Below are 8,310 nucleotides of genomic sequence, written 5' to 3' on the forward strand. Positions count from 1 at the left end.
ACAATACATCTGTTATTAATAATCTTGATACTATAATTGACACGTCCCTAAATGAATTCCGCACCTTATGTCCACCTGATAAAATGCTTAAATTTGAGACTGATCTTGATAAAACTATGGACTCCCTTGTTAAAAAGATTCAGGATTCTCAAGTTTCCAAATTTAACAGGGACTCTAGAGATTACTCATCCAAGAGAGTTTATTTATGGAGACAGAGTGTTATCCAGCCTTCCTCACGTAAGGCTTCTTCTGCTCTGTCGATCTCCTCCATGAGTGGGAAGTCTGATATATCGTCTACCTCTTCACTATCTGCTTCCAACAATGAGATGGCAAGATTGCGGGACCATACGTTCCATCCGTACAAGCGGAATCTGGGCGCTTCTGGACACGATAATAAGGTGATTAATCTTAGTGACGTTTCCCTTTCTGCGGCAGATCTGCGGCTCCTCAGTAGGGGTCTCTCTTTCTCTCCAGCGTCCGGTTTTGACCTATTTGATACAATTAAGGATCTCCACCTATTTGCGCGATCGTTGCTATTCAAGAGATATTTTCATTCTAACGACATGCAATCCCTGTTTCCCACAGAGGAGGAACAGGCGGCGTTAACCATATTGGAGGAGCTGGCATCTGGAAATGAAAATGATGGAGGTAAGATTCCCCCGTCCATTCGACCAAAATCCAAGAAGTTCCCCCCATTATCCTCTTGTGCTGCCATTGACATGTTCATCCGGGTGGTTACGGAGGAGTTCTATAATATTCCTCGGTTTATTACTAATGACAATATTTCCCTTGGGGAGAGATGTAGGCTGAGAGCACTTCAAAATATACCTGGGGTTCTTATTAAACCTGCTGACAAGGGTGGTAATGTCGTCCTGTGGCCGGTAGACATGTACGAGAAGGAGGTATTTAGACAACTGAATAACATCGTCTGTTATAAAAAATTAACATATAACCCTCTCTCTGCCTACTCCGTCATGTTGGAGACTATTCTTAAAAATGCTACACAGGACGACATTATCACTAAAGAGCTACATAATGCTCTTATCGTACCCGAACCCAAAGTCCCCACCCTATATCTTCTCCCCAAGATCCACAAGAGCTCCTCTGTTCCACCCGGGCGGCCCATTGTCTCGGGACGGGGGAATTTCTTGGAAAATGTTAACAAATGGATTGATTTCCACCTGCAGCCCCTTGTTACTAGCCTTCCCTCCTTTCTTCGTGATACAGGTGATCTATTACGCAGGGTCGACGGGTTGTGCCTTGGGGGTGATACTCTTCTAGTCTCAGCGGATGTGGAATCCCTATATACCAACATCAAACACACTGATGGCCTTAAGGCGGTCAAATACTTTTTAAGTACTTCCAACCTCAGTCCAGGTTTAAGGGACCTCCTGCTGAGACTACTTGAGTTCACCCTCACCCACAATTTTTTTGTCTTTAAGGGGTCCTTCTACCTACAGCTCCAGGGGACCGCGATGGGTGCGGCCTATGCGCCCTCCTATGCGGGTCTTTTCCTGGGGCTGTGGGAGAGGGACCTCTTCATGTCAGACGTAGGTCTCTCAATGTGCCGTGTCCCCCTGTGGACGCGGTACATTGATGACATTTTCTTCGTCTGGCATGGCACACCCGCCGACCTTGAACAACTTATTACTCTCTTGAATGGCAACGATCAGAATATCCATCTAACGTTTTCATATAGTGGGGAGTCCCTTGATTTTTTAGATGTTACTATCAAGAGGGACCGCGCTGGGGTCCTGCAGACGGACATCTTCAGGAAGGCAACCGCCACTAATTCTTTGTTACATGCTAGTTCTAGCCATCCGAAGCACATTATTCGTGCTGTTCCCGTGGGGCAGTTCCTACGTCTTCGTAGGATCTGCTCCACGGATGAAGATTTTTTTAGGCAGGCTGAAATTTTGCGCCAACGTTTTCTGGTACGTGGCTATAGCCACAGGTCCATCAAGCGGGCTCTTAATAGGGCCAAATATGCTTCCCGCCATGATCTTTTATATCGCTCTGAATTTGTCCAGCGCCCAAATAAAAATGGGACTATTAGGTTCGTTACTACATTTAGCTCGAGGTCCAACCAGGTACGTATGGCCTTACAGAGAGCCTGGCCGATCCTTCGGGTTGACCCGATTATCAATCAATTTCTATCCCCTAGACCATCCATGTCCTTTAGGCGCTCTAAGAATCTTAGAGACCATTTGGTCTCCAGTCATTACATTGCTCGTAAACCACAGACCTTCTTGGATAAACTCAGCCCTGGGGGTGGCTGTGTCCCGTGTGGTGGTTGTGTGGCATGTCCCAATATAATACGTGATAACTCTTTTTGTGACTCTAGTGGTACCACTACATATGATATTCGTCAGAGAATAACTTGTACCACTAGATATGTCATATATTATGCCACCTGCCCTTGTGGCCTGATTTATATCGGCCTCACAACACGCCAACTTAAAGTAAGAGTGAGGGAACATGTGCTGGGCATCCTAGCGGCACGCACACATGATGACCCCGCTACCCTCAGAACCATACCACGTCATTTTTTTGATTTCCATGACTGTGACGCTGCCCTATTGAAGGTTAAAGGTATTGATGCGCTCAAAATTGATGTCCGAGGCGGGGGTTTGTCCAAAAGACTCAGCCAGCTCGAAGCCCGGTGGATCTGGCGACTCAAGACTGTTCACCCACATGGCCTTAATGAGAGCCTCTCTTTTGCTCCTTTCCTATAATCCATTTATGTGATATTGGTTTGTATGTTTTTTAGCATGTTTTTAATTTTATTCTTATTATAGTGACTTCATGTTTCTGCTGCCTCTCGGCCCCTCATGTGGATGAACATTTCAGTCCTGTTCCATGGGGATGTGATGCCTAACGGATCCTCACTACACGCCCAACCTGGTCTCTTGATTTTTGCATTGGACTGGACATTTCTCTCTTTTTTTTTTTTCTGCATTTGGGCCAACATAATGCTGTGTATATATGTCCTTTTCTAGCCTGATTTGGTTCATGTGTAGTTAGGTTCTTGTATGGACTCCTTTTATTTCATTTTTGTATTATTATTATTGTTATCATTTTCTCACATTTACTTGTCTCATGCACACATTATAGTACCGTAAGAGAGAGAGATACAGATATAGATACATTTATCTACCCATTGGTTGCCTGTACTTAGTATGATATCCATTCTACTTTGGCCTCCCCTATGTCTATCGTTATATTGGCTGCTATACACTTTGTTAATTATATGCTGGTGCGGATTCCAGCTTTGCCCCTACATTTTTCCCCTTTCCAAAATGGCCGCTGTTGACTCTGTCCATACTGCGCATGCGCCGATTGCGTCACGGACCACGTGACATCACCCTCCTCCCTCCTGCCCACCGTCTGACGTTTGACTGCACGGGGCCCCGTGTTTTGTCTACGTCAGCGGTGTTCAATGGCTGGGATGGTGGGTGTGTCCGGTGCTTGGACGTGATTGGTGCTTTCACTTGCAACCATCCCCTGTGATTTGTATGCATTAGCTGTGACCGATGGGTGGGTGTGTCTTGATCCTGGGCATGATTTTACTTTCACTTTCACTTCCCCTATATAATGGGCCTTTGTCAGCAGTTACACATGCCCCCTGAGGAAGGCATTATCGCCGAAACGCCGCGCGTTGGGGTACGGCTGTGGTCTCCCTTGCTGCTCCTTCTTGTGTAAGTGCCTCCTTTATTACCATATTGTATGTTTTTGCCTGTCATCATTCATGTAGGAATTCTTTCCCTGTAGTTATGGTCACGACCATGGGCAAACATTATTTATGTTTAGACAGTTAGACACTTCACAATGTTCATGTATTTCTCATGACTATTTATTTAGAGCTGCCATGGTCACCCGGCCTTTCTTTTCCTACCAATGTCACTTTTTAGCCATGTTCTGTTTGTTTCACCTTTCAATAGAAACCTACTTTGCACTTTACCTTGTGATATGAGGACTTTTTCACTGCTTTTCGTCAGTTGCTAAGGTTGAAATACTGTGCAGTGAGATGGAAGATGGGGACGACGAGGAGTCCAGACTAGTACAGGGATTCCCTAGCGAGGAGACTTATTTGATTGTTTTCAATGTTGGGACAGCAATTTTTGGGGAGCACTATACTCTGGAGAATGATAGATGGGGCCCACCATACACTGGGACATTCCAAAGGTGGACATCAGACATGGGAGCAGCATTTACAAGGCCCATTATACACTAGAGCATTAGAAATGGGGCCCGTTATGTTTGGAGCATTATTTGGGCCCATAAGACAGTGGAGCTTCATCCATGGGGACCAACATATACTGTAGCATTATGTGGAGCTCATCATATACTGTTTCAAACATTATATGGGACCAATGATTCTGTATGGAGAAATAGATGGGCCTCGTCATGAGATGTAAAAAGTGAAGTATTTTTCATTGTACTATACCGCTATTTCTCTGCCGTATCGGAGCATGATGAGTTGTGGTATGTGTTAAAGGGGCGCTCTTTCGTCCAGGGCACATGAAAACCTGGAGCCAGCCCTCCCCCCCACAACTTTAGCCAAATAACCCCCATTTTTCAGTGCGTAACTTGTATTATGAAGTTAATTAAGGTTGACAAGCTTAAGTAAGAAGAATTGATGCTTTTGGCATTCAAATGGGCACTGTAGGTGTGTTTCCTGTCCTCCTCTCACTGCCGACTTTTATTCCCCATTGACTTACATTGGGTTTCGTGTTTCGGGACGACCCCGACTTTTCCCTATAATCGGACGATCTTGCTCGACCCGACTTTTGGAAAAGTCGGGTTTCACGAAACGAAACGCGACCCTAAAAACCAAAAGTCGCTCAACTCTAACCGTGGCAAATGGCCGTCGCTTACCGGGCCCTCGACGTGCCAATTGGCATGGAAGGGGAGATTTTTCGGAGGGTGAGGGCACGGGCGCACCCCCCCACACACACACACACACACAAACACACACACACATTTCAGGGCTCCCTCTTCTCGCTGGCACTTTGTTAGTGGAGAATATCATTCATTTTGCCTAAAACAAAAGTAAAACGCCACATTAAATCGAAAACCACTAACCCAACGTGGAAAAAAAACACGCCATTGTTTTCTGGGTAAAATTCTCTATTCGATTGACATATCGCACGCCAGGGGGAAAATGTTTCGCACCCCCGCTCCCTGTCAAAATGGCCGACGTTTTCATCTTTTTGCTGGGTAGCTCCGTAGCCTAAGCGCACAGTGACGAGCCACTTTGGGGGATGAAAACCGAGGGAATTCCCCAGATTTTAAGATCCGTTTCGCCCGGCTGCGACTTGCGGTTCCGGAGAACCTAGGCCCTGGCTCTGAGGACCACCACTCCCGTGCCGTAAGCGCCAGACATTAGTCGCTCCCAGGGTGGACTGCTGAGAGTCTCCTCTACGAAAAAGACACCAAAACTGGGTTGCTGTGACTTGTGGTTCAAGAGAAACAGACCCAGAACCGCGAGCTCCCCCCCACGTTCCATCCAAAGTATAGTATCGAGAGCCCGGTAACACACGTAGTATATTCACGTTTCATACCCAGACCTCGACTTGCCTGATGGCATTGGCATGTCGAGAACCGGGTAACGACCGTGGCACATGGCCGTCGCTTACCGGGCCCTCGACGTGCCAATTGGCATGGAAGGGGAGATTTTTCGGAGGGTGAGGGCACGGGCGCACCCCCCCACACACACACACACAAACATACACACACACATTTCAGGGCCCCCTCTTCTCGCTGGCACTTTGTTAGTGGAGAATACCGTTCATTTTGCCTAAAACAAAAGTAAAACGCCACATTAAATCGAAAACCACTAACGCAACGTGGAAAAAAAGCACGCCATTGTTTTCTGGGTGAAATTCTCTATTCGATTGACATATCGCACGCCAGGGGGAAAATGTTTCGCACTCCCCGCTCCCTGTCAAAATGGCCGACGTTTTCATCTTTTTGCTGGGTAGCTCCGCAGCCTAAGCGCACAGTGACGAGCCACTTTGGGGGATGAAAACCAAGGGAATTCCCCAGATTTTAAGACCCGTTTCGCCCGGCTGCGACTTGCGGTTCCGGAGAACCTAGGCCCTGGCTCTGAGGACCACCACTCCCGTGCCGTAAGCGCCAGACATTACTCGCTCCCAGGGTGGACTGCTGAGAGTCTCCTCTACGAAAAAGACACCAAAACTGGGTTGCTGTGACTTGTGGTTCAAGAGAAACAGACCCAGAACCGCGAGCTCCCCCCCACGTTCCATCCAAAGGATAGTATCGAGAGCCCGGTAACACACGTAGTATATTCACGTTTCATACCCAGACCTCGACTTGCCTGATGGCATTGGCATGTCGAGAGCCGGGTAATGACCGTGGCAAATGGCCGTCGCTTACCGGGCCTCGACGTGCCAATTGGCATGGAAGGGGAGATTTTTCGGAGGGTGAGGGCACGGGTGCACCCCCCCCCACACACACACACACAAACATACACACACACATTTCAGGGCCCCCTCTTCTCGCTGGCACTTTGTTAGTGGAGAATATCATTCATTTTGCCTAAAACAAAAGTAAAACGCCACATTAAATCGAAAACCACTAACGCAACGTGGAAAAAAAGCACGCCATTGTTTTCAGGGTGAAATTCTCTATTCGATTGACATATCGTACGCCAGGGGGAAAATGTTTTGCACCCCCCCGCTCCCTGTCAAAATGGCCGACGTTTTCATCTTTTTGCTGGTTAGCACCGCAGCCTAAGCGCACAGTGACGAGCCACTTTGGGGGATGAAAACCAAGGGAATTCCCCAGATTTTAAGACCCGTTTCGCCCGGCTGCGACTTGCGGTTCCGGAGAACCTAGGCCCTGGCTCTGAGGACCACCACTCCCGTGCCGTAAGCGCCAGACATTACTCGCTTCTAGGGTGGACTGCTGAGAGTCTCCTCTACGAAAAAGACACCAAAACTGGGTTGCTGTGACTTGTGGTTCAAGAGAAACAGACCCAGAACCGCGAGCTCCTCCCCACGTTCCATCCAAAGGATAGTATCGAGAGCCCGGTAACACACGTGGTATATTCACGTTTCTTACCCAGACCTCGACTTGCCTGATGGCATTAGCATGTCGAGACCCGGGTAACGACCGTGGAAAATGGCCGTCGCTTACCGGGCCCTCGACGTGCCAATTGGCATGGAAGGGGAGATTTTTCGGAGGGTGAGGGCACTGGGCGCACCCCCCCCACACACACATACACACACACACACACACACATTTCAGGGCCCCCTCTTCTCGCTGGCACTTTGTTAGTGGAGAATACCGTTCATTTTGCCTAAAACAAAAGTAAAACGCCACATTAAATCGAAAACCACTAACGCAACGTGGAAAAAAAGCACGCCATTGTTTTCTGGGTGAAATTCTCTATTCGATTGACATATCGCACGCCAGGGGGAAAATGTTTCGCACCCCCCGCTCCCTGTCAAAATGGCCGACGTTTTCATCTTTTTGCTGGTTAGCACCGCAGCCTAAGCGCACAGTGACGAGCCACTTTGGGGGATGAAAACCGAGGGAATTCCCCAGATTTTAAGACCCGTTTCGCCCGGCTGCGACTTGCGGTTCCGGAGAACCTAGGCCCTGGCTCTGAGGACCACCACTCCCGTGCCGTAAGCGCCAGACATTAGTCGCTCCCAGGGTGGACTGCTGAGAGTCTCCTCTACGAAAAAGACACCAAAACTGGGTTGCTGTGACTTGTGGTTCAAGAGAAACAGACCCAGAACCGCGAGCTCCCCCCACATTCCATCCAAAGGATAGTAGCGAGAGCCCGGTAACACACGTAGTATATTCACGTTTCTTACCCAGACCTCGACTTGCCTGATGGCATTGGCCTGTCGAGAACCGGGTAACGACCGTGGCTAGAGTTGAGCGAAACGGGTCGAAAAATTTCAAAAGTCGCCGACTTTTGGCAAAGTCGGGTTTCATGAAACGAAACCCGACCCTAGGATGAGGTCGGCCACGAGGTCGGCGACTTACGCGCCAAAGTCGCGTTTCAAAAGTTTGTTTTGCGCTCTTTTTCAGCCAATCAGGATCCACGGACACTGTGGGCAACGTGATGACATAGGCAGGGGTCACCACCATCTTTCAGAAGGGCATGCAAGTGATTGGCTTGCTTTGGTGGGCGTCACAGGGGGTATAAAAGGGCATGCACGCCTACCGCCATCTTACTTCTGCCGATCTCAGTATAGGGAGAGGTTGCTGCTGATTCTGTAGGGAGAGCGTTAGGCAGGGAAGAAGACAAAAAAACTGCTTCTGCTGCTAGCG

Source organism: Dendrobates tinctorius, unplaced genomic scaffold, assembly GCF_039654945.1.
Source record: "Dendrobates tinctorius isolate UK_male_01 unplaced genomic scaffold, ASM3965494v1 ptg000227l, whole genome shotgun sequence".
NCBI classification, from domain to species: Eukaryota; Metazoa; Chordata; class Amphibia; order Anura; family Dendrobatidae; genus Dendrobates; species Dendrobates tinctorius.